This window comes from Felis catus, chromosome A2 (genome assembly GCF_018350175.1).
Source record: "Felis catus isolate Fca126 chromosome A2, F.catus_Fca126_mat1.0, whole genome shotgun sequence".
Classification (NCBI taxonomy): Eukaryota; Metazoa; Chordata; class Mammalia; order Carnivora; family Felidae; genus Felis; species Felis catus.
In genome coordinates this window covers 136871284-136898910 of record NC_058369.1, presented here as the reverse complement: position 1 = coordinate 136898910, position 27627 = coordinate 136871284, and the positions used below count along the sequence as shown (strand labels likewise).

The following is a 27627-nucleotide window of genomic DNA, read 5'->3' as shown; positions in this document are numbered from 1 at the left end:
AGAAGGAAATCTGGAGATAGAAGCTGTACTGCAATATCCTTATACCCTCTCAGCTAAGGAAGAGGGGAAGGAAGTCAAGCAGAGAAAGTGCTTCTCATAGCTGACCATCAAACCCATCCAGAGACAGCAGATGTCACGTAGTGTGACTTGTAGAGTGCTTGTTCTCACGAAGTGGAGAGAAACCACCCTCCATCAAACTATTTCCTGCATAAAGTATACGAAATGCTTTTTGTGACTGACTTATTTCACTTAGGATAATATCCTCCAGGTTCATTCACATTGTTGCAAATAGTCTCAAGCAGTGACTCAAAGTACCATGCATTTTCTCTGCATTCAAGAAACCTAGTGCTGTCTGAGACATGCTGGCTATTTAAATAGTTACTTAACTAAGGAAAATTTACAGCCCTGCCTTAGAACTGCTAAGTCCAAGAATTCTTTCCTAAAGTTTACTTCTCAATTTTGTATAGTCTGTATTAACCACTGGCATCTACAGAAATGAGTAAGAGAAAATATCACCTGGATGTCTTCTTTCCAAGTATTCCCTCTGAGAGAAAAACTGAAGTAGGAGGAGTCCTTGTTACTAAATTTGTTTTGAAGTCCATTTCCATTTAGGATAATCTATATTTTACCACACATCAATATTCTTTTTAAGGAATACATCTGAAACCTCTCTTCCTAAAATTATACCTTAAGTCTCTAGAGATTGCCAGGGCAACCTAATTCTTTTTTCAGTATAATCCTATAAAGGACTAGGATGTGTTATGCATCAAACTAAGCATCAAAAATGACCTGGCAAATTCCCAATGGTTATATACATAAAAGAAACAGCATATGAATTTGAAAGAACACAGAATTAAGAGTCAAGGCACCTGATTCATAATCTCAATTCTGCCATAACCAGCTATGTGACTGGACAAAACTTTCTACACATCTTATATTCTGTGGTGTAAACAAACTTACCCGAATTTTTTTTTTAATTTTCTTTTAACGTTTATTTATTTTTGAGACAGAGAGAGAGAGAGCATGAACAGGGGAGGGGCAGAGAGAGAGAGGGAGACACAGAATCTGAAACAGGCTCCAGGCTCTGAGCAGTCAGCACAGAGCCCGACGCGGGGCTCGAACTCATGGACCGTGAGATCATGACCTGAGCCGAAGTCGGACGCTTAACTGACCGAGCCACCCAGGCGCCCCCCACCCCCGGAATTTTTAAAGTATAATTTAAAGGCCATTAAATTTAAACTTCTGCATAACTTTTTTTTTCCTAGCCAACTGAATCATGTTAAAAGATAAAGTGAGGCACATTAAAATTTTCAAATAGGGCACCACCAAAATGTAAATGGTTACAAGTGTTCCACCAATAGGAGCTAATCAAGAGGTTTTTACAGAAAAGGTGAAGAAGCAAAGCAAGGAAATTACCTAAAGGGCTGTAGCATAAGCAGTTGCCTTATTTAGGAAAGTTTAGTTACCTCTTTGTTATTGGTTGTTCTTAAGTCTCATTTTCTTGGATGCAAGTGCATTGACTCTGGTTTAAATTTTGGTTTGCTTTCATAGACTACAACCAAGGCACTGGAACCACTGTATCTAACAGCTCCTTGTTGAAATTCCTTAACAGTCATAATAAAATCAGCTTTATTTTAGGTTTGGGAATTAAATGTGTGTATATATGTGTGTAAGCATTACAGTTCTTCCTCAAAGGTCACTAATTGCAAGAAGTGTTTACAAAATTCCAAATCTATACATTTTTTGAAATAATATATTTAAAATCAGTGGGGTTTCTGGGTGGCTTAGACAAGTAAGCATCTGAATCTTGATCTCAGCTCAGGTCGTGATCTTGTGGTTTGTGAGTTCAAACATCACATTGGGCTCCGTGCTGATGGCACAGAGCCTGCTTAGGATTCTGTCTCTCCTCTCTGCCCCCTCACTTGCTTGTTCTCTCTCTCATGCAAAATAAATACACTTTAAATAAATAAATACATATATACATACATACATACAAAAGTTAGGTAATATAATATCGCCTTTGAAAATTTACTACTTAAGAATTCAAAAAATTAAAACCAGAAGAGGTTTTCTGCTTGTATCCTGGTGAGAAGTGTGACTGTATCTCTTTACAGTGAAGTTTCTTTGCTTGCTAGTAATATTACAGAAGAATTAACTTTGGAAGACAATAGATTTTTCAAGAAAATTTCTCATTAAAATCTTTAACACATACATTACTGAATATTTTACTAGCAGTTCTTCCCCCTGAATTTGAGAAATCGAGATTTAATAATAATTATTATAAAACCAAAAAGAAACGTAAAAGAGTATTATTTTAAGGTAGTTGTTTGTACTGCTCTATTCATAGCTATGAATAGTAGCCCCAATTAAATAAGTTCTAAAGAGATACAGAACTGGCATGTGTAACTATGTGTGTGTGTGAGTGTGTGTATAATTATACACACACAAGTACACAAACAGAACACAGGCATATGTAATTCCGTTTTCTCTGTATAGGAAAAAAAATATCTGACAGAAAAAAAAGTTAAAATTGACAAATTCTCTACAAAAAGTGATAATTTATATAAGATGCTATAAAGGAAACATTTGGATAAGGGCTGAATGACTATTTTTTGCAATGTAATATTTGGGAGTCACTTAATATATGGTAAGAATCAACCAGTAAATGCACTGCTATTCCCCACCAATGACTTTCTGAAAGATGTAATGAATGCTTAAGGTGAGAGTTCAAACATTCTGGTTGCAGCAGGGCTATAGGAATGTTACAAACACTTGACTTTTGCATTCAGTTTCCCATAGGCTATACAAGTGGCCCTGTATCTCTGATTGTTACTTTATATTATTTGAGAATTAAGAACCATTTTGAAAAGCCATAGTATTCTAGAAGTGCTAAGCTTACTGAATTATATACTTACTGTATGGTTGACATGGGAGCAAGGCAGCAAAGTCTGAATCTGATGAGAATGTCAGTCAAAGGACACCTTGTTCCAATTCTAAAATTAATCTCCATTTCCTAAACTACTCAAATATTTATGACCACCTTATGAAATTGCCGAATTAACTTCCTGAATCATTTTACAACCCATAATTTTCCTGAACTGAATGTTTTCTATTGTCACAATTAGAAGAAACCATGCTTTGATCTAATTACAACTGCCAAATAGTTTGTTCAGACTTAATATTATTTTAAACATCATTTGCTATGTGCTTCCAAAAAGTAGTCAAGATTCTTAAATTCAGTGTGTTCTTTCCTAGTGAAACTCAGTATCCAGATCAAATGATGCATCACTACCAAATTGGGTCCATGAAAGAAAAAACTTTTTCCTATATATGTATATAAAACTTTTTCTATGTATGTAAAGCTAAAAAAAAAAAGTACTGAGTATGTACAAATTTATTGTAAGATGGATACAATATATCCTAGGCTATGTACATGCAGAACTGTTCTAAGAACACCACTTCTCTGAAGATACAGAAGATGATCACATTAAAGTTATTATGATGTTTTTTAATATAATCACCTTAAATTCAGGAACATCTCAAAAGTGCGAGAGTAAGACTTTCACTTCCAGCTATGAAGGAAGTGACTCATATCAGACTAAGCATCTGCTCAAGAATAAATATAAAAGTCAAATAAAATAGAAAGATGGACATAAAATTTATACCCAAAATAAGGTTTTTAAGACATTAAGGAACAATCCAAGAAGCCACAATTTGAAGGGACAAGACACAAGAGAGAAGTGTTGAGAAATACTCTGAAGATTTGGCATGCGAAGCACAGATTTAATTTTCACTTCTTTATATCAGATGCTGTTTTTACAGCAGAAAGTAGCATAGAGATATACTTAACACAGTTATAAAGAAGGTTTAAAAAATGCCTGTCTTTTAAAATAAGGCCTTGTGGAAAATAACACTTTTTTATAGAATGCCTTACAAGAATTTTTAAAGAATAAATTATTTTATTATTTTATTTTATTTTATTTTATTTTATTTTATTTTATTTTATTTTATTTTATTGTGGAGAGAACATTTAACGTGAAATCTACCCATTAGATCAAATTAATTTTTATAATTAGAAAGTTCCTTGTCTTAAATCCAGGGAAAATCCTATTTGGGTAAATCTTAAAGTTTTACTTCTTGGGGAATCCTATATCCTGTATCTAAGACAAACCAATACAAATATTTGACATTTTGAACTTTCCTACAATTGTATCAATTTTATGAGACTGAAAAATTGAGATGCCATCTCTCTAGTATTTTTCCTTAAGCTAAGCTACACTGATTTATTTCAATTTCTGTTCTCATATATAATAGAACAGTATATTTATACATGCACATACTCACATAGAAAATATATGAACTACATTTGTATGCATTTCCCTCTAAAGAGTTCCCCCTTTAAAAGATCATCCCCCAAGATTTACATGTGCAAAGAAGAAATAAATTGTTGTAATACAGAAAACTACCAATGTACTTTTCCAAAGCTAAATGACTTCTCACAGAAATAAGAGAAACTACAATATATAAAAGAACAATACAAAGTTCTAAAGATACATTGTACATATTAAAATAGATCTAAAAAGGAAGTTTACTGTTAGCTATGTGTCAGTTTCTTCTGGAGTTAAGAATAAAGGTCAAATTCTGAAGCTCATAGAATCCATTAAATATAGACAATAAAATAACTGATAAAGATGATAATATACATCATAAATTTGCAGAGTATAGTTGCGGTGATAGTAACTGTCATAAGTATTTCTTTTACCTTTTGACCCCCCTTCATCCATTTCTCCCCTGCCTCCACCACCTGCTTCTGTTTCCTCTCAGTTTTTGTTGGTGGTGGTAGTGTTGTTGTTGTACTTTGGGGTTTTTGTTTGTTTTTAGGGTCCATATATAAGAGAGATCATACAGTATTCATCTTTCTCTGACTTATTTCACTTAGCGTAACGCCCTCGAAGTCTACCTACATTTTCACAAATGGCAAGATTTCATTCTTTTCAATAGCTGAATAGGATTCCACTCTGTGCATGTGCGTGTGTGTGTGTGTGTGTGTGTGACAATTTATTCATCCATTCATCCACTGATGGACAGTTAGGGTTGTTTCCATAGCTCAGCTATTGTAAACAATACAGAAGTGAACACAGGGGTACATGTATCTTTTTGACTCAACGTTTTTATTTTCTTTGGATAAATACCCAGAAGCCCAATTGTTGGATCATATGGTAGTTTAACTTCCAATTTTTTGAGGAGCCTCTATACTATTTTCCACAGTAGCTGTTATAGCCCTCCCTAGCCTCTCATCAATTTGTGGGCTTCTCAATCAGACAAAACAGGAAGTCAGTGTGCCTTCCTTGTGTAACTAAGACAGAACATTACTGAACTGACACCATAAAACAAAGATAAGCAGAGACTCTTGGGACCTACTGCAGAGTCTCAAATCAGGATTTGACTTTTCTCATTGAAGGACATAGGGCATAAGACTGTTTCACAGGACTATGGAGCTTGCACACTGTACAAAAGCATCCTGCTCAGGGACTACTAAACCTCAGCTTGGTTCCATCTGACAAGCAGTAGAACCTATTGCAGAACTGGGATCAAAAAGACCAAGCACCACCCTGTGAGGTCTTACTTACTCACAGAGGCTATCCTTCTGAGTCACTAGCTTAGATGCTTGTTGGAGGTGGGCTTGGTGAGACGGCTACTCACTGTAACAAAGAAAGCATGGTGAAGAAGGCAGAGAATTAAAATACTCCTCCCCCACCCCCACACATGCACTCCTCTGTCTCAAAATAAATAAATAAACTTAATTTTTTCTTATTAAAGTGGCACACCATTCACCCACCACTGTGGCTGTTGCTAATAAAGTTGGAAATTATTCCTGTTAAAAATTAAGGACAGTGACTTCTGGGTATCTACCCCAAAGAATTCAAAGTGGAAACTCGGATATTTGTACCTCCAGTGTTCATAATAGCATTAATCGCAATGGATAAAAGGTAGATATACCCAAGTGTCCTTCAAGGGGTGACATGATAAAATTTAGTAGACACTACATACAATGGAACATTATTCAGCCCAAGAGGAACAAAATTCTGACACATGCTATAACATGGATGAATCCTGAAGACATTATGTGAAGTTAAATAAGCCAGCCACAAAAACACAAATAGGATTTCATGTACATAAGGTACCTAGAAGAGTCAAATTCACAGAGACAGAAAGTAGAATGGTGGCTGCCAGGGGATGGAGGGAAGCAGAATGGAGGGGTTAGCGTTTAATGGGCATATAGTTTCAGTTGGAGAAAATGAAAAAGTTCTGGAGATGGACAGCAGTGATGATTGCACAACAATGTGAACATATGTAATGCCACAGAACTGTCCACTTAAAAATAGTTAAAGTGTGGGGTGCCTGGGTATCAGTCAGTCAAGCGTCTGACTTCAGTTCAGGTCATGATCTCACAGCTCAGCTCATGAGTTCGAGCCCCACATCAGGCTCTCTGCTGAGAGCTCAGAGCCTGGAGCCTGCTTCAGATTCTGTGTCTCCTCTCCGTGCTCCTCCCCCTCTCAAACTCTGTCTCTCTTTCTCAAAAATAAACAAACATTAAAAAAATGTGTTAAGTTTTATGTTATCTATATTTTACCACAATAAAAAAATAAAGAGTATGCTTTCTGCATTATGTCAAAAGATTTAAGGAGAGAGTCCCTGTTGCTTGAGATTCAAGTTACTTTGGTGGTTGGTGATAAAGCATGAGTTGGCCCAAGTGAAAATGTGCAGCCCAGGTTATAACAATCTTGTAGATAGGCACAGCTGCTGTGAGCAGCCTCCTTTCTCTGGCTCCAGTATCTCAATCACCACTGCAGCACAGTCTTGGCAAGGATCCCCCATGCTTCTAAAAATTATGGCTCTGTCAATTCACTATTTAGTACTCAGTAGTGTAGCTAAGTCAGGATGAGGCCAATATCAGTCATTCAACTCTATGTAAAAATTACATTCCCCTAAAAACTAAGCCCCATGGCCAGATATGGGCTCATTTCACCAGATTCCATTTTTCTTGTTTGTTGTTGTTGTTGTTGGGGGGGGGGAGGTCAAGTATGTGGGCCATAATATAGTCTAAACCCGAGGATAAATGGGGTCAAGACTTTTTTCTCATAGTGTCATGACCTCTATGCACATTAGGAGATGCAAATAGATACTAAGATTGGAGGATTATCCAATTGTTGTTGTTGGGGGGGGAGGCCAGGTATGTGGGCCATAATATAGTCTAAACCCGAGGATAAATGGGGTCAAGACTTTTTTCTCATAGTGTCATGACTCCTATGCACATTAGGAGATGCAAACAGATACTAAGATTGGAGGATTATCCAATTCCACTATAAATCTTGACACCAGAGGCCTCTGACTCCCAGCTTACTGAATTTTAATATAAAGGAATTCTCAAAGTATTTTTAATTGGAATGCTATATAATTGAAGCTGTAGTCAGTGACCAAAGTAGAGAAATTGAGGTACACATTATTTGCTATTTTTACAAGATTATAAGATTACAAAGCTATTTTAACAAGATTTATTTTTGTCCATTTATTCTGGCTTAACACATTCTACCTGTTCTTTGTTCCTCCTATCCATTCATCCACTAGTCAAGGAGGTAGCTCCAACTTCCCCTATAATAAGCATTACAGTATCTCCGATTTGTCAGGGTAAGAATTAATATCTATTCTACTAAGATTAGTAGAGAATATAGACAACAATTAACTTGATCTTCTAGATATTCTCTATTCTAGGTTGTCTACTAACCTCAATAAAATTATATCAATTCTTGCACTGAACCATTTCAGATGCACACTTAACACTACTGCTGATGGGTTTGCTATACAACTGCATTTCTCAATACATAGCAAAGCTAGAGATTTATTAGACAGTTCCAGTACTGATAGGATATGCTGAGTTCAGCAGTGCGGCTAAACAAAAAGTAACATAATTTGAGGACAGCAGTTTTTCTATACAAAATATCTACACATATTTTCCTGTCCTATAAATATGCTTCTAAAAATTATTTTCCATACACAAAGAGTAACTGTTTCTGCACTATGCTACTGAAATACCTCTGACTATGCAAAAAATGAAAAGCATGTTTTCATTAATAAAAAGCAGTCTACATGACACTACCCTTTTATGACTTTAACTCCTGTGTGTGTGTGTGTGTGTGTAACTGAACATAGATAGTTTACTTACAAGCAGCAGATCCTATTTCACAATAGAACACAAAGAGTACGCCCACTCTAAATTCAGGTTTACTTTGATTTGGCCAGTTAGTTATTTACACAGCAGCTATATCAATGACCGCATCTAAGAAAGAACCACATTAGTGGAAATCCACATGTAGGTGAAATGACAAATACAAATTCTTTCTCAACCATATCCTCTTTGGTGCTAGAGTTAGTACTGGAAGCGATGGCAGACCAAGAGAATTTTATTCCTCTGGTGTATAACTCATACTTTAAAGTGACATAGTGGAGCTTACATATTTTTTAAATCTAAATATTATTAAAAATTTGGAAATGTATTTGATAGATAATATAGAAATAAAAGCAAAAGTAACTGTCAAAGTACCATGATTTCATAAGCCACATATAGTTTACCCCACATTTCCTACATAAATCAAATTCAGAGTAAATGCTTAAGAGGCTGTTTAAATGAGTGATTACTCTACCTTCCCTACATAAAGATCCTAAAATCTAATTGCCTATAAGTCCTGGGCAAACCATTTCTCTCAATTACCTAGATCTGGCATCTACAAATCTATCCTAAAGATATTAGTCACCCTAAGTGAAAAAGATCCAGAAACAACCCAATATCTTCCTGTCTTTCATTTACAATACATTGTATTTTTGCAAACAACATAACCTCTGATTAAAGAAATTTACATATGGTAAGTTCTTCAGCAGTATAAAAATAAAAACCAAGTGAAATACGTGCTCTGATATATATTCTACATTTAAATAAAAACTATTTTATAACCTAGATCCAAAATTTATCTAAGAACTTATTTTTTACAAATGGAAAGTCTAATTCATTATTTTGGTAAATCTATTTTAGATTTAGATTGTGCTAAAACATGAAGGGACACAAATATCTATGTGTGTATATACATACATGTATATATGCAAACATTTACACATGTATATGTCTCTATCGTTCAAATTAACATAAACAGAGATACAATAAATTTCCATGAAACTCTTAAATATCTGAGTATATGACTGGGATATGACAATGTGTGGCTATGAAACTATACTGTCTTACGTTTTAGGTTTGCAAACTGTGTGTTTACTTCCTTGCTTCAGCAGTGACACTTCTGTCCACACTCCCCCAGGTTGCCAAGCCATTCTTACAAAACCCATTTCTTCTGAAAGATACCTTCACCTTCACTAGTGATGAAGCTCTCTTCCTGATAGCTTCCTACTCATCTGAGCATTTGCCTGTCCAAATGTCCAGCTTGTTATTGATTTTCTGGTCAAACAGAATGAAACTGTGACTGTGTAGACTCTTCCATGCTAAGCACAGACTTCCTTATGATTTGCATTTCATAAAGTGGGAAAGAGAAAAAGTTTTCTCAACCAAGAAAAGGAAAAGCATTTTTTTTCTTATGTATTTTTGCTTTTTCTTGTTTGTTTTTGCTCCCTATGCCTGGCAACTGCAAACTAGGTATTACTGGTAATTTATATAATTATTTTTTAACAATTGCTTAAATGTATTAAGTTTCTCCATGTCAATAAGCAAATCACACTTTTGTTCAGGTCTGAACAAAGGAGCAGCTGCTCAAGGCTCATTTGCCAGTGTTTTTGGCTTGCTCAAAGACTTGACTCGATTTAGGAGCTCCTGGATGCGTTTTCATCCTGCCTTGAGGAGAGGAAAACAAACACATCCTTTGTACTGCTTTTGACCAAGATAGCCATTATTAATATTCTCCTAAACTTCACTAAATTTTAGACTGGTTTCTTTCTGAATATAGGCCCTGATTTTCATTTTCTTAGAGCATTTACTTTAGAAAACTTTTAATTATCAATTCTTCCCTTGCCTCTTTGTGATGTAAATATTCTCTCTCAATTACTTGCCAGTTTTACAATCCAGGAATGTCTTTCTCAAGGACCTGGGAGCCATCCCTTTGAAATACAACCATCATGGAAGAAAAGGCTTCTTTCTCCCAGTATTTGTACGAGGGTAGGAACCTTACTTCAATAAGCTTCAATTAGCAACCACATAGGGCCTAATCACGTTGACCAAACTCTCCACTAGTTTCCTCCTGTGATTCTCTAGCTCATCCTAGTGCTTAAAATCTCTCCCGATTTTTGTTTTAGCAGAATTAAATTCAACCTCTCCCCTTTACTGCAACAGTTTTAAATAAAGTCATCCTTGCCTGTTTAACTCCATCTGGCACAAATCTTCTTTGAAATTAACAATTGGCTTCTTTTTTTAAAAAAAATCTTTTATTTTCAAAGGAATGACGGAATATGGATAGAGCACCTATTATATATAGTTCTCATATATATTATTAATCCAAATAAATTACAAGAGATCATGTGATAGATAAAATAAATAAAGTTCACATTTACAGATGGTCATTCAGAGCTGGAAGATGGCATTACCGGAATGCAAACACAGTCACTGAAGGTTAAACCTGGATTTGCTTTTATACATTTGAGCACAGTTGGTTTTTTTACCTGAAGGAATGTGGAGGGGTAGGAGCACTGAAGGCTAAAGGCCGGACCTGAATACTCCAAGCAAAACTGGCTGGTAGTTTTATGACTTTCCCATAAGCCTTAGAGAACAGACAGACATCATGAAACAATGGCACTATAAAATATAAACATATCCAGTATGGCCTAGTGGCTCTATGGCAAAAAAGCAATCAAAAATTTCTCATGATGAATAATTTTAAAGACTTAACACCATACTAACGACGTGCTAAATTTTATTCCTTCCTTCCCTCTTAACTGGATTGGATTTAGCCAACAAAAATAAACACAGAAAACCAAACACAATAGAAAGCAAATGTTCTTATCAGGTGTGGTTGGATATTTCAATTTAATAAAACAAAGGATCCCCAAAGAATAAGCTTAAATCTATGCTTGCAGGTAAGTTTAATAGCAAGAGGACTAGATAGGGCAAAGATCAAAGAATTGAAAGGCTAGGAGTTCTCAACTCAAAATCACAGACTTCTTAATGTTGTTTGGCACTTTTTGACAGACTGTTTTTGAAATAGATTATTCTGATGGCAATTATGATTGTTTCCAACCAGGAATAACTTCGGTTAAACATTTGTCTAGTAATACAAATTAAAATCGTTTGTTAAGCAATGTTTACTTAATATGATATAAGGCATATACTAAACAGAAATTCAGAAGTGCCATTTTATTTTATTTTTTTAAGCTTATTTATTTTGAGGGGAACAGAGACAGCACAAGTAGAAGAGGGGCACAGAGAAAGAGAAAGAGAATCCTAAGCAGGCTTCACACTGCCAGCACAGAACCCGATGTGGGGCTCAAACACAAAACCATGAAATTATGACCTGAGCCAAAACCACAGGTCTGACACTTAACCAACTGAGTCACCCAGGCACCCCAGAAATGTTGTGTTAAATTGAAGGGTGTTTTTATTGTTATTAATAATAATGTTTAAATTTTTTGTATACCCTAACAAGATTACATTCCAGGTATTAAAAAAATAATGCAGGAGTCATCCAGAATAGCAATTCATTTTACAAACAAAGAAACTAAGGCTCAGATACATTATCTAAGCTACAAATCAACTTAACGACAAAACAGAATCTCTAGACTTCTGGCATAGGCAACCTGACTCCCACACTAGTATTTTTTTCATCATCCTATACTGCATCCTATTTGTGTGCTAATATAAGTAGGGTTTATAATGTGAATTCTCTTACAAAGTAATATTATGTATTATTTATAAATTGCTTAGTGTATTAGAGTATCCTACAATAATGAATAATATCTAAAATTAGGACAACTACTAGGAAGCACTATACTTCAGATAAACCGTATAGATTTTAGAGAAAATATACCCATGTATTGTACAAATTATAGCATATTCTAAGGAATATACTGTATCATGAAATTTATAGATTGGTTAGATCTTTGAATAAAATGTTATTTGCGTGTATTAGCTTAAAAAAAGTGAAATTCCCAGTTAATTTTTGAAAATCATGACATTCCTTTATCAATCGCTACTTGAAAACCTCGTGTTCTATATTATATTCTGTATACGTAAACTGAATTTAATCTGAAAAACACATATTTCCAAATACCATGAGTCATCAAGTTTGTGAAACACAGATTCCATCTATTGCTCAGAATATTAAATATGCCTTCATTTGTTTAAATTTATTTTGTTGCTAACAACTTGTGTATCTACAGAAAAGTGTGCCCATTGGCCTAACTCTCCAACTCCAGTTTCCATAGAAGTTTTAGGGATAGTTAGGAAAGTTCTGAGAGACTTATGTCACACTGGAAGAAGTAAACCCTCCCTAAATAGAGCTTCAGGGAGAAAAATCAGTGTCCTTTTTTATTAACTTTTGAAATTAGTTCACTGCCCAAATTGGACCTAGAATCCAGCTAAACTAGCATTATTAAAAGTTTGAAAGAGAATGTTTTCATGGAATTCAGTAAAGAATTTTTTAATTGTGCACTGTTAAATTCAATTTTCAATCAAAATTCTGAGATAAAATTTTGTAGAGAGAATAAAAACTGAAAAAATAGGAAATTCTAAAAATATAGATAATTGGTCAATAAATGTGTGCAATGTATCTTAACTAAAACAGAAAAGTGAAATTGAATGAAACAGTAAGGGGAACATATGGATCCACAGAAATGTTTTCATCTGATTCAAACAGAACACCCTATCCCCAAAAATAACCGTCCTTACTTTTAAAGAAAAAATATATTTTTTTAATTTGAGAGAGGGGGGTGGGGGAGGAAGACGGGAAGAAAGAGAGGGAGAGAGAGAATGTTAAGCAGGCTTCATGCTCAAAGCAGAGCCCGAAACAGGGCTTGATCTTACAACCCTGGGATCATGACATAAGCCAAAATGAAGAGTCGGGTACTCAACCAACTGAGCCACCCAGGCGCCCCACAAAAACATGGATTTTTAAAGACTTTCCAAAATTGAAATTTGTGTATGCTATAAAATTAGAGGGAGATTGATCACATTACAATCCAATTCAACTACTTCTATCTTTATGAGAATATAAATTTGGTAGAAGTTTTCTCTAGTTTGGAAACACTATCAAAATATTTAAAATGATATTGTTCAAGTTAGCAGTTCTACTTATAATATACACAAATATCTGAAAGAAAACAATTGAATGGTTATAAAAAGGTATTTGTATACAAAGGCTTATGAAAATGTTACTCTTGTGGTGAAAATTCTGAAATAACCTAAAGGTCTTACTACATAAGACTGTTACAATTATAGCACATCCATTCATACTGTGTATTAAAATTTTACACTGTATAAAAATATGTCGTGACACGTATTAAAATTTTACACTGTATAAAAATATGTCGTGACACAGAAACTTGTTTGTAGCAGATCATACAGTGAAAAATCAAGTTTTAAAACACATGTAGAGCTTGGTCCCATATTATACACATAAACACACATATGCTCACAATCTAAAAGATTATATGCAAATATTTCAACAGATACATGCCAAGGTTATAGGATTAAGGATGATTATTTTTTCATTGCTTCTTTATATTTTTTTATTGTGGCAAAACACACGTAAAGTTTACTATCTGTTAAACATACAGCTTTAAGTGTACAGTTCAGTTGCATTATATTTATATTGTTGTGTAACCATTACCACTATTCACCTCCATAAATCTTTTCATTTTGCAAAACTAAAACTCTGTACCCATTTAACAATAAATCCTCATTACTCCATCCCTACTGCCCCTGGCAACCTCTACTCTATTTTCTTTAACTTCCCCTCCAGCTGATTTTTCAAAAAAAGGGGGCAGAAACAATGTAGCAGAGAATAGTGCTACATAAATCATAAGTCATTGAGATATAAGACTGGCCAGCAAGCAGCAGTGTGCAGACTTATCCTTCATATTAAAAATGCTAACATTCAGGATAAAAGGAAAAGATGACCTTACCTTGAAATATTGAGATATTTCCTATTAATGGTCATATAATGGTTTCTAACATTTACCGTTGGAATTAAACCTGTGATGAATACTTTTATACATAAATAATTTCTTCTCATTTTCTTAGAAAATACTCTAACATGGAATATCCAGACCAAAGACTAAAGAGATGATTTTAATGGTACAGTTGTTAATACAAATAAGTCTTATTAGCTGAAAAAAAAGCTAGTCTTTGTAAACACTGTACCACATATATTTCATTATAAATTTGATAGCAAAGATTTTTTAAAACCTAATTTAAAATTGATTCCATGACTAAAGTAGATATTCTTTGCATCCTGTAAATGTCTAGTTTCCGAAATATTTCACATATGCAAAAGTATCACTAAATATAAATCATAAATATAAAATTTAAGTCAGATTTATTTTGAAGAATACCATACCCCACAGTTTCTTCTTCTCAATGTCATGTTTAGAATATCAGGCATTTCTATAAAGAACATAGTCTTTTAATTACTCATTACTGATGTTTACAGTTTCATGAAGAAAAGAACGATTGCCCACTTTTATGTATCACTAGACAGTTCCAATGATTTCATTGGAATCTGTTTCCTTATTTTTTTTACAGCAAAAGAACATGAAAATACTGCTTATCATTACATGGAAATACACAAAATGCAAGATAAGTAACTGAAATATTTTTCAAATAAAAATAGCATAGTTTTTAAAATGTATCCATTATCCATTGATTTAAATATAGTGACTGCTCTCATTCAGAATTTCTGATTTCATCAGGTCTGAGATTGTAGCATTATTAGTCAACATACTTGATTTACATGGTTAAGTATTCTATGCATTTTCTATCCTGTTACAATTTCTTAAATAGAATATTTTTCCCCTAAAGTGTTCAAAATACTAAATTGAACCAATGGGCCAAAGGAAACTCCTGTTAATCATGCATCATGGAACACATTTAATTTTAAAAAATCCTAATGACTTCAGTACTTTTATTATTTCTTTACAAATAGATTGCAGTTATTTCTGAATAGTTCTAACAGAGTATTTTCTCGAAATACTTCATTAAATCTTTGCTTCAGATCCCTCATGTAACAAAAATATTTCTTGCAGATAAACTTTAAGAAATAAAAATATATTTTTGAAATATATTTCAATATTTTTAAGGTTGTAATCAAAATATTTTAAATAAATGTCTAGCGTTTCATTATTTTTCCAAATTATATATATAATTCTGTATAAAATATGAAATAAAATCTGAAGATAGTATTCACTTACACACAAAAAATAATTTCTTAAAAGCAAAAATATTTTGGGGCACCTGTATGGCTCAGTTAGTCGAGCATCCTACTCTTGATTTTGGCTCAGGTCATGATTTTGTGGTTTGTGAGTTTAAGCCCCATGTCAGGCTCTGCGCTGACAGTGCAAAGTCTGCTTGAGAGTCTCTCCCACTCCCCTGCTTCTCTCTCTCTCAAAAATAAATAATATTTTTTTAAAAGCAAAAATATTTTAATTTTGTTATCATACAAATAGTTACAAAATACTCTAGAACTTATTCTTAGTACATAACAAAAGTAAAAATTAAGGGCAGGAAGGTAAATTTTATCCACATTCTATTAATACAGAAGACTAAAGAGAAGGGGTAATTAGAGCTGTCCAAGTTCACAAACAAAATGAAAAATAAATTATATGGCATCTGTAAAATCATACTACATTCTCCCATTCTATTTGCTTAAAAAAAAAAAAGGAAGTTATAGAGGAAGAAAAGGATAAAAGGATTTAGCATGCTAAATACAGATTAAGAATACAATTTGGAAGGAAAATGACCCAGATACAGATTTTTAAAGCATTTGTACGTTAACAAGACCAAGGATTCTACAAAACACTTTTTCAAAAACAGGACTGCAAACATTATAATGAGATTTAAAAAAAAAATGGAGATGGCTAAGGTAAAGAAAGAGCTGGTAATTGAAAATAATACCATCACAGAGAATAAATCAGATATATTAGAAAATACAAGTATTTTCTGAACATCAAATTAATGGAAAACTAAAAATAATCACTGTGAATGTGGAGAAAAAGTGAAAATAGTAATGAAATTAGAGAGATGAGAAATATAGAGGTCAGAGAAACAGGATTACTAGAGTCATTTAGTGTCCCCAAAGAAGAAAATCTAATAAATGAAATTTTATAACACTGAAAAATCATAGTACACAACTGCATGTAATTTAAGGAAAAATTTGAATCCGCAGATTAGAAGGGCCCTATTCTGTACAGAATTGTTAACATAAAGCATCATCAAGGTATTTCTTGGCTAAGTTATTCAATCTTTATATTCAATCTTTATATTAAAAGAAAATATTTCAAGGAACTGGAAGAAAAGCAAATCATCTAGAATAAAGGAGGTGATTGGACTCCCCCAGACTTCTCAGAAAAATTCAATGGCAGACTACAACAGAAAAAAGTCAACACTCTAAGGGAAAGAAAGCATTAAACATGAGTATTATAACCAGTCAAGTTATTGCTCAAACCTAAAAACAAAAGGCAATTAGGTCCTTCCTATAAAAAATTATTGGATCATGAATATCAACAAACCAGAGGTCAATAGGTTGCAAAATGAATCTTCATGTTAGAAACTATGAAAAAATAAAAATGATGTTGGCAACAAAACCTATGATATGGAGGGGCGCCTGGGTGGCGCAGTCGGTTAAGCGTCCGACTTCAGCCAGGTCACGATCTCGCGGTCCGTGAGTTCGAGCCCCGCGTCAGGCTCTGGGCTGATGGCTCGGAGCCTGGAGCCTGTTTCTGATTCTGTGTCTCCCTCTCTCTCTGCCCCTCCCCCGTTCATGCTCTGTCTCTCTCTGTCCCAAAAAAAAATAAACGTTGAACAAAAAAAAAAATTTAAAAAAAAAAAAAAAACCTATGATATGGAGAGGTGGGTAAAAGCTGATATGTGTTCATTACCTCTTAATGATCTTCATGATGTTTTAATTTAGCAGAATAGTTTTGGAATTGATAAGTATTGTGGGAAAAGGTAATTATCTGAACTCTAGCAATCTCTGTAATTTCCCTTTATTTTCTCTAAATTAATTAAAATATTTTTCTTAATTTTAAAATGCCACTTACGGTATAATTTCATTCTAAAAGAGTTATTTGTACCTATTTACTCATCCTTTTCTTTAGCTACCCATCCATCATTAGATTTGCGTGTATGCCTAAAAATGTTTTCAAAATGTTTACCAATCATTAACGTTGGTTACTCACAGATGGATGATAATATTTTTGTACCTTATTTTTTAATTGCATGCTTCCATATTACTTGTATGATTTAAAATACATCTTAATAATACTTTCAAAACAAAAAATGATCCTTTATAACTATAACTAATAGAACCAAGAACTATTAAAATAATAAAACGCACTGATATGTATGATCCTATTTGTGTTCACATAAAATAAAAATGGGCATGGTAAATGACTGGAAAAATACTCAAGAAATCGATCCACCTTAGAGAAAGGCACAAGAAAAAAAGAAAATAGAAAAAAATAATAATGGACTAGTTTTTAGAGCAGTTTTAGGTTCAAAAGACTATCTTGTGCTCCACTGAATTGCCTTTACTCCTTTGTCAAATCAGTTGACTGTATTTGTGTGAATCTATTTCAGGCCTCTCTATTCTGTTTCATAGAAGAGGAAGGCTTTTCAGTTTCCACTTTGTATACTTTTATATGTTACTTTTCTAAACACAATAATCACCTTTCACCAGAAGGAGGTTCACTAAATTTTTTAAAGTATTTATCCTTGAGTGATAGAATTACAGATATTTTTTCTGTGTTTGCCTGAATATTTTTCCATGCATTATGTATATATTAATTGGTCATCAGAATAATAATTAAAAACCTCATAATTATTATCTTTTAAGGAAATAAAAGAGACTTTTTAAAAAAAGAAGAAAAATGAAAGATCTTTAAAGGAGAGTAAGAAATCTAAATTATCATCACTTATATAAAAGCCCTAGCAGTGTTATAAAGGTGTCCATGTGATGGAAAATCATTTAGAGTATGAAGAGTCAGAGCAAAAGCAAGATGAAGGTGGAGTCTATGGAAGTGTGGCAGCTGAGCATTCTCTGTTAGAGCTCAAACAGCATGAAAGGTCCATACCACAGAGAGATGAAGAGAATGACCACATAAGAGGAGGGTATCTCAACCTGAATGTCAGAGCCCAAGTTGGGTAAGAAATGCATTGACTGATATGGGTGAAAATGCCCAAATCTGGTGATAGGTCTTCCTCATGTGGACTGGTGGGTAATCCTAAACAGAAGTCAATGAGGCAGGAGGGTGGCCATATAGACAGTAACCAGGCATGGGGTATCAGGCAATGTGGTAAGGTAGGCAATCACTTGGAGGCATACAGTGAGATGCAGACTGCAGAAACAATACCTGAGTTTCACTAGCAAGGAGAAGACAACTCTACATAATAAAGGAAACCAGTGAGAAGGTACAAAACTGAGCTGCTGTGGGATAGTGAAGAGGAGGGATGTGGAAGCTGGGAAGGGGGAAAGAAGCAACATTTCCAGAAACTGTGAATGAAATGCCATGTGCTATGTGATATGCCCCCTCCCTCACTCTCTCCACTATTCAGAAATTATTATTCAATAAACAATCTAAAACTTTCAGTGGTTTAGAAAAGCAAAGATTCATTTCTTCCTCCCGAATCTACAGATGTTGAGTGTGGCTGGGTTGAACCTGGCTGGGTTCTTAATGTCAGCTAGGCTTACATTCACATATGCAACAGGTGTGTCTCATTCTGAGATGCAGGCTTAAGAGCACATGCCACCTGAGTATGTTCTTTTCATGGTAAATGGCAGGAGTTCAAGAAGACAATTGGCTTCTGCAACGTCTGGCCAACCCAAGTCAGTGAGATATGAAGTAAACTCTACTCAATTGGGAAGGAGGAAGAAGTGGATATTTGCTAAATAAATCCCACCACACATCCTTCAGTAAAGCTGGAAGGTAATGCTTATTTGGTGAATCAAAAGAGCATGCTGAGTTTTGCAATAATCTCTGTGTAAAACTGAAAGTACAAGGCTAAGCGAATGAGAACAACAAAAACCTGGATTATGTTTTCATTTCTTCCACATAAAAACAAAATGAGCTCACATTTTGTTAATCAACATCTGTTTATTAGATTCCATTCTATGTAATTTAATTTGCTTCTTTTTTTTCCCCCACAACAGTCAAAAGGTAAATACAACTATCCTAATTTTTAGCTAGGAATATAAACTTAGAAAGGTTACAATTCTTTCTCACATTCCTATAATTCATGTGTTTAGGGTTTTTTACTATATATATATTTTTTAAGTCACTTTTTAGAATGTTTATCTTGCCACACAAAATCATTTAATGATCACACACAGCGCTCTTACATTAGGGAGAAAAATACTGCATTTTATCTCAAGATATTTCATGGAAAATTAATGATGCTGGTCTCAAAAAAACATCAATATGTCTTGTCTCAAAACATGTGAAGGGCTTGGATTAATGTTTTTTTGTTTTGTTTTGTTTTTGCAATCTCAGGAGCAGGAGCCATGTGGAGTCAGAGGAAGCCACCCTGGTTAGCACCTCCCTGCAAATACTACCCCTACATGTCCTTGTTCGCAGACTCGCCTACAGGCAGATCAATCCCATCTTTTCAGGGTGTTTTAGAAAGAAAACCGAGGTGTAGGCCCTGAACACGTTTCAAAACTTCAGCTGATTATGAACGGGAGGCAGAGCTCTGCCCCACAATCATACCAGGTAGAAAAGAGCTTCCGCGGTTGACTAGGTGCTTGGAGGCGACGCAGCCGTGGCCTAGCAGCTGCCGCAGGGGAACAGGCCCAGCGTCTTCTTGAGCTCATTCTAGCTCCAGTGCAGCTGCTCCACCTTGGCCTAGTGCTGCGCAAGCGCCTGGCTCAGTTCCTGCAGGAGGTGCTCGTTGGTGCCGACCACGGAGCTTGTCGTAGTGCTATATATATTTTTAAAGTTTATATAAAGTTTATGTATTTGTTTTGAGAGACAGTGTGTGCAAGCGAACAGGAGAGAAGTAGAGAGGGAGACAGAGAATCCCAAGCAGGCTCCACACTGTCAGCACAGAGCTCGATGCAGGGCGTGAACTCACAAACTGTGAGACCATGACCTGAGCCAAAATTAAGAGTCAGACGCTTTACGACTGAGCCACCCAGGCACCCCTGGTTAAGGTTTTAATTCAGGAAGAATGTATCATTGAGGGGATTAGGACTAAGTCTCCTAACTTTGTTTCCTTAAATTCTGTGTCTATTTAGATCCATTAATCACAGGGCTGCAGAGCCAAAGAAAGTTATTTACATCCTCCCTACAATCGAGCATTCACAGGGTCATGAAAATCATACTACAAACCTTCCACCCACAAACTCCAATATCTGTGTTTCACCTGCTGTTCCCACCTAAGAACTTCCAATTACTATAGTAATAAAGACTCTGGCATAGGCTTTTCTCACATTCCTGTCTGCCTGCTGACCAGCACGGATGCTCTCCCAAGAGGCACTGCATGATAGGACTTGCCCCCTTCTCAGGGGAAACGTAAGTAATAAAAATATTTCGATGGCATTAGCTTCTCCATGTCAGCATGCGTTCACCCCTATAAATCAAAACCCCTGGCATAAAATCCCTTAATGTTAAGAGGCATTAAGACCCCATACTTCTTTTTGTGCTCACCTACTGGGATGCCTAAGAGGTCCCTATGGTTTGCATTCTCTCATAGTGCAATGAATAATAAACCCAACTTGCTCAACTACAGGTGTGTCCCTGGTGGTCTTCACCTGGAGGGCACTGACAGTGCCAAAAGTCAAAGCATCAAGGTTTGAAGGGATAACTGGTTCATCAAGGTCCCACAATTAGTTCATCACCGAGAGTGATTTGAATCTAGCCTTCCCCACATCAACATACATATCATGACATCTTGTGCAGTAGGATGGACATCTACCAGATTTTTTAAAAATATAACTTTCTTATTGAAAAGCAGACCTAATGTTTTAACTCTTCCAAGCAAAAATTTACTTGCCCTGTGGCCATCAATCCCCTGCAGCAATCTTTCTCTGTAGCTCCTCTCAGCCATCTCCTCTTCATGGCCACGTGCTGCAATTTGTCATTAACAATAACTGCACTCTCTATAATCTCATTTCAACACCACCTCTCACATGTCCAGCTCACACTGTCTAGTCACAAACACCAAAAATCTTTTCAAACAACCCCCATCTGTCTTTCATAAATCTTACCACTTGTTTCACTGACCTTTACCCATATACCACCACACCATCACCTCCCTACTTACTTGATTAAAGTCTTTGGTCATTTCTTAATATTTTCTTACTTGCCCCTTTTCTTACTTGCTGGCTAAACCAGTCTTACTTAAAACTATTTACTTGAGGGGCACCTGGGTGGCTCAGTCAGTTGAGCATCCAACCTCACTTCGGTCATGATCTCACGGTTCATGGATTCCAGCCCCACGCTGGGCTCTGCAATGGCAGAACAGAGCCTGGAGCCTGCTTCAGATTCTGTATCTCCCTCTCTGTCTCTCTACCCTTCCCCTACTCGTGCTCCCTCTCTCAAAACTAAGTAAATAAACTTAAAAAAAATAAAACTATTCATTTGAGACACTGATCTGATTGAAGAAAAAGACAGAACTATGCTGTCCTCACTTTCCTTCATGGAAGAGCACCTCAAGTGGGCCCTTAATACTGAACAGCAATGATAAGCTATTTCCTTGGTGTCCTTCTCTTTAACCATTTCATATTTTCTTTTTTCTCAAACCTCTTCAAATTTGCTCTCAGCTGGTGTCCTTGTTTTCTGATTCATTGAGAAAAAAGACAGTAAAATTCCACAGGCTCCCAGGACATCTATCCACCTGTTTGCAACTTGCCAAAAATATTTTTTCTTTCCAGTTACTGTAGGTGAAATTTCTACCTTTTTAGCAAAAGCTTAGCCTCTCCTCCTGTACACTAGAGCCCACCCTCTCAAGCTAATTCACAGCATGGATCCAGCAATTCCCCACCACCACCTCTCAAGTAACTCATGGATCATCAATATTTTTTTCTACTATATAATGAAAATCAAAATAAATGCATACTGATGTTTTCTCATAAAAACAGCATTATGACCATACCCCCTCCAGCTATTACTACCTTAGTTTTTTCATTTTCCTTACAGTAAAATTTTTGAATTACTGCCAATAATAACTGCCTCCAATTTCTCCCCATTCTCAATGCAATTCCCCTTATCCTTTTGCACTTGACTGATACCATTCTTACTGTTCTCCACCAAGATCTCCATTTTGTGAAATCCAATAGTCATTTCTCAATCTTAGTATTAATATAGTAACATTTGTAACACGTGATTATTGCCACATTCCTTGAAACACTTTTCTTCATTTGGGTTCCAAGACACTGCAATTGTCCTACTGATCTGGCTACACCTTTTCAGTCAACTTTTCTAGATGCACATCATTTCCAATGTTGAACTGTTCCAGATCACTCCATTTATACCTTCACTTTTCTTTTTAAAAACTGGAATCGTCTTTGAACCCTAACACAGTCCACATCCAAAGTAAGAGCAAATCTTGTCAGTGCCAATTAAAAACAAAAACAAAAACAAACCTAGAATTCTGTGCCTGGAATCTTTTTTTTAAATCTATGCTCATTTCTGGATGATTTCATTCAAACTCATGAAATTCGAATTTTACCTATATATTAATGATTTCCACACTGAGAGTTTCAGTCTGGTCCCCTCTTCTGACCTCTAAGCTAGATCAGGTCTCTAGCTGCCTAACTGATACTTGCACTTGGTTGTCTATATGCAACTCACCTTTAGCATATCCAAACTGACCTCCTGACTCTCAACACACAGACCTGCTCTCTACACTGCCTTCTTGATTTTAGAACAGGTTAGCCCATTCCTATACCCAGTTCAAAACTCTTCTGTCCTTTCTTTCTCAAAGGCCTATAATAAATTAGTAAATGTTCATTTTACTACTTCCAAATGCATCCAAAATTTGACCACTGCTATGAGCTTATTCTAGGCCACTATTATCTCCAATCTACATTTCTATTATAATATTTTACATTATATTTTGACTCGACTTCTTGATTCTTCCCCTCACCTTAATCCTAAATATATAAAAGGGTAATTTCTTCCTAAAGTTTGTAAGCTGCCTCCCTTCTATTTATTGTAATCTCTCTTTCAGCCTTCTATTATCTTATTTCAATTTATTTATTTGCTTGTCTAAATTACAACTATGTCCTTTTCAATTGTCTCCATGGCTCCAATGTAATTATTGTCTAATCCATTCCACCACATTACTTCCAGCATAACCTTTGTAAAACAACAGTCATCGTATTGCTTGAAACTGTTCAATGGATTTCTGCTTCCTACATATTAGATGCTTAGCTACTCAGTGACCCAAGGAGAGACCCTCCAGTACTGGCCACAATGAAATATCAGACTTGTATCAGACCAAAAATCTTCTGTCAAAAACAACTATAAAAGGTGAACCGTATAACTGAGTGCCTATCTTCAGACACTGGAGCACAATCAACTCAGGTAAGACTCGAGGTGCTAATATCAAAGGAAGGCAATTTCAGAAGAGTCCTACATTCAACCCAGCAGAAAAGGAAAGTGCAATTTAAGCATAAAACAGCAGCCTCACTTGCAGAGGAGAAAGAAGTTGAACTTTAGGTCCAACTAAAGGTGTCAGAATTTGAAGAGCAATATGTTGGTGATGAGAAAGTCACAGAAACGTGAGCTCTAAAATTCTACATTTAATTTTCCTTTGACGTTTCAGCTGACTCCTAAGCTCACATATACAGGATGTATCGTAAAAACAATACAGATCAGTGTGATGTGGCAAAGCACATGAGTGGGAAGATAAACAGATGAGCAGTGATTTCGCACATGCTATTCCTTCCACTTGAAATATACTTCAACAACATGGTGCTTAGAAGCAATAGGCTGTTGTTCAAACCCCCACCAAAATGGTTAACTGCAACTCTCATTAGAGCCCTTAGAAGAGCCAGGCTTAGGAATAAGAGCAACACCGTAAGAATAGATGCTGAAAAAGGTCAGCCCCTTACAAAGCTAAATACCAAAATGCAACAATAACGAAGTGGATTGTTGGTTATCCCTCTGTCTCCCAATAGAAAAAGTATACTGGGAAGAACATTGCTGGGAACTTCATCCAGAACGTCTATAATTTTGTATACACAACTTGTGGATCTCAATAAAACTTTTGACTACATGACAAAGAGGAAGGGAGAGAGGGGGGAAGGGAAGAGAAAGAACTAAGCGCCACCCCACACACAAACAGAAACAGATTCGTGTTACTGACCAGATGAACGTTAGTGTAGGTAAGGGAGGACGGCCACCACGGCAGTCAGTGCCTTTTTAGTTCTCTTCTTTGGCTGGTCGGCATACTACACTGCCGCCTCACAGTTTTCCCTTTGGGAACACCTATCGCCACACTTCGTGAAACCAAGTAAGGGCCCCGAATCCTATCCCCCCCCCTAATTTCCAGAAATTAAACCGGCTAGAGATGTAGGAGGAGAGTAAGCTCCAGGACTGAGGCTTCTGTCATTTACCGGGTAAGAAGCGTATCAAAACAACAAAAACGAAAGCATGGGGGTACCTGGAGAAGTTTACTGCAGAATGAGGCTTCTAGGTCCTAGGTCTCCATGTTGACGCAGGTCCTTTCTTGGAAAAGGCAGCCTTCCCACAGGCCACCGTGCTTTCCGGCACTCCGCTAATTGCTCGTGGACGGAGAAAGACACACAGCTGCGCACTGGAGCATTCTGAAGTTGGGGGTGGGGCGGCGTGCGTGAAGGGCCCGGAGCACCTGGGTTCCTACAGCGCACGAGCTACAGCACGCACGCCCGTGTGCACGTGCAGTGTGCACGTGCAGTGGAGTTTAGCCCTGCCGCCGGGCTACAGTTCTCTCTGCGTTGGAAAGTGAGAGGCTGAGGAGCTTGAGGCACGAGTCCTGCTCCCGTGACCTAGTGCTGGAGTGCCAGAGAGAGCAACGAAAAGAAGGGAGAGAGGTTGGGTCCTGTGGATTCATGCAAGCGGTGCTCAGCCGGCTCCCCATGGCGATGAAACGCTTTTGTTCTTCTGCAGAAGGAAAGGTGAGTGGTGCTGTGGCTCGTCCTCAGGTCAGAGGGGAGGCCTCCGGGCGGGGGCATGAGGAGTGATAGCCCAGGGCTCACAGAACCGAACTCGGAAAATACGTTCGGACGCCAAGTGGGGAACACGGCGAAAGTGACGGACTGACATCCAGTCTTTTGTTGGAGATCTTAGCCTCAAGGAAAAAGTCATAAAGGACAAGTAATAGGGGCCATGTGGCCATAAATGATGGGGTATGGCTGCAAACGGGTGGGGACAGGTTCTGAGGAAGGTGTATGCTCCTGCCTCCACTTCTGCCTGGACCTGGACGGGGTCTTCTGCCTCCCCTTGGAGGCCTGGTGTGCCTCTTTCTAAGGCTCTTCAGCAGCAGGGACCCAACAGCCCTTCTTCCAATGTCCTCAGAGAGAGTAGCTTTTTGCTTGTTGGGCACTTTTAAATAAATCAGAAAAACAAAAACAAATTATGTGACATTAACAGTAATAAAACTCCATTAGAAAATAAATTAGGGGCGCCTGGGTGGCGCAGTCGGTTAAGCGTCCGACTTCAGCCAGGTCACGATCTCGCGGTCCGTGAGTTCGAGCCCCGCGTCGGGCTCTGGGCTGATGGCTCAGAGCCTGGAGCCTGTTTCCGATTCTGTGTCTCCCTCTCTCTCTGCCCCTCCCCCGTTCATGCTCTGTCTCTCTCTGTCCCAAAAATAAAAATGTTGAAAAAAAAATTAAAAAAAAAATAAAATAAATTAGCTGTAACTCTGCTATAGGACAGTTTAGTCACATCTGTAATGTGGCCTAGCTGACGTTAGAATTTATGTAGAAATAAAGTTACAAAAATGCATTCTTTTACATTTGCCCAACCGCCTTAATATTGTAACATTGCTGCGGAAAAAACAGGCAATATGAGAAAACATCTGTAATATTTCAACTTCAATGTCTGGAAAAGGCTTTTTTGTTTGTTTATATATTTTTTAAAGTTTATTTATTTTAAGAGAGAGAGCAGGAGAGAGAAAGGCAAGAGAGAGAGAGAATCCCAAGCAGGCTCCATGCTGTCCGCACAGAACCCCACTTGGGGCTCAATCTCACCCTGAAATCATGACCTGAGTGCAAATCAAGGGTCTGACCGAGTGAACCACCCAGTGCCCGTGGAAAAGCTTTTTAATAAAATTCAAATAATACGCACACATGTACACTCACACGTAGAGTTCTAAAGGACCAGAAAATATTTCCTTTTATGCTATCTCAGACTAAGAATCAGTGTCACTTAGTATTCACAATTAGTAATGTTTTTCCATCATTATTACTATTCCATTTTAGCCAGGAATAGGAAATGATTGTTTACAATTACTATTCTCTACTCAATAGAAATAAAATATGAAATATCTAGATATAACCTTAGAAATTTGTGGAAGTATTTGACATAGCAAAACTTTCCTAAGGATCATTAAAAAGAAAAAAAAGAGGATGAGGTATTTCATTGTGATCCCCAATAGAATCACTCATTCTCAAAATATGGTCTATTCCCACACTAACCTTCAACTCAGTTAAATTCAGTGAGACTATCAACCAAATTTTTATTTTGATGAAATTACATAAAGTGACCATTGAGGAATACCATAGTTGTAATGATATTTTAGGGGAAAAAATTAACAGAACTTCCCTTCTGAATAATAAAATAATTTCTAGAATTTCGTTAATTAAAATAGAGTCTAATGAAGAGAAGAACCGCAAATATTATGAGATAGAATTTTAAAAAGTCACTCTAGCAGGATTTAATATTACCTGGTTATCATCATGATTCTGTGTTCCATTCATACTCCCAGTCTGTGGATCACAACTCCATACCTTCTCTATCATCAAATACTCAATAATCCATCCACCTGTCTCCTGCTCAACTAATAGCTTGCATCCTATTTCATAGAAGAAAAAAAAAGAAAACTAGAAAATATATGCCTATAGATCTATAGGCCTTATAGATTGTAAGATGTTCCATTACTTGAAGTACCAATATGAAATTTTAAAACAATTATAATTATAATAAATCATCAATTATAAGTTATATCTCAACATTAGAAATGGTAAAATGAAAAAAAATTGAATTATTACAGTGGTATGCCTAAATACAGTATTATGTCTAATCTTTAAAACAACTCTATTAAGAAAGTATAATTGTCTTTGCCTTATTTAACTCGAAAATTTTGTTAAATAGCGGTAATAGTACAAAAATGCTAATGTTAATATTATTAGTTAACATTTATTGAGCACTTAATTTAACAAGAAG

General features: G+C 36.2%; 1 long non-coding RNA gene across 1 annotated transcript in view; it reads right to left on the bottom strand.

Moving 5' to 3' along the window:
- Nucleotides 1-25141, bottom strand: part of LOC123383996 — a 487862-nt gene extending 462721 nt beyond the window's left edge. Inside the window, exon 1 of the long non-coding RNA XR_006594469.1 lies at nt 24866-25141. This is a non-coding gene — a long non-coding RNA (uncharacterized LOC123383996). The remainder of the gene's footprint in view (nt 1-24865) is intronic.
- Nucleotides 25142-27627: the final 2486 nt, after the last annotated feature.